The sequence below is a fragment of the Gekko japonicus genome, unplaced genomic scaffold, assembly GCF_001447785.1.
Source record: "Gekko japonicus isolate JY-2015 unplaced genomic scaffold, Gekko_japonicus_V1.1 scaffold554, whole genome shotgun sequence".
Lineage (NCBI taxonomy): Eukaryota > Metazoa > Chordata > Lepidosauria > Squamata > Gekkonidae > Gekko > Gekko japonicus.
The window spans coordinates 52,235-52,512 of NW_015171520.1; the positions used below are offsets into that span (position 1 = coordinate 52,235).

The window sequence follows — 278 nt, forward strand, 5'->3', positions numbered from 1 at the left end:
GCTCTGCGTGGACCTCTCCCCCCCCCCCCCCGTGAGTATCGCGGGTCCCCTTACTTGTACCTTCCTAAACCCATTAAAATGAATGGACCTAAAAGGGTGTGGGGAAATTTTTTAATGTTCCCACTTCCCCCCCCCCATAAAACCCCACTTGTAAACAAATAGCTAGTACATGTTAAGAACTGTTTTAGCCTTAAAGTTGTAGAAAGCTTTAACATCAGAGACCTGTAGTTTGGGGAGGAAGTCCATTTTGTCTCCACAACATTTTATTACCACATTCT

The 278-nt window shown here is 45.0% G+C and overlaps 1 protein-coding gene across 1 annotated transcript in view; it reads right to left on the reverse strand.

Annotated features, from left to right (window-relative positions):
- The window catches only part of LOC107117342 (killer cell lectin-like receptor subfamily B member 1B allele B), a 12,996-nt gene that overhangs the window by 12,265 nt on the left and 453 nt on the right, over window positions 1-278 (reverse strand). The gene's annotated exons all lie outside the window — the stretch shown is intronic.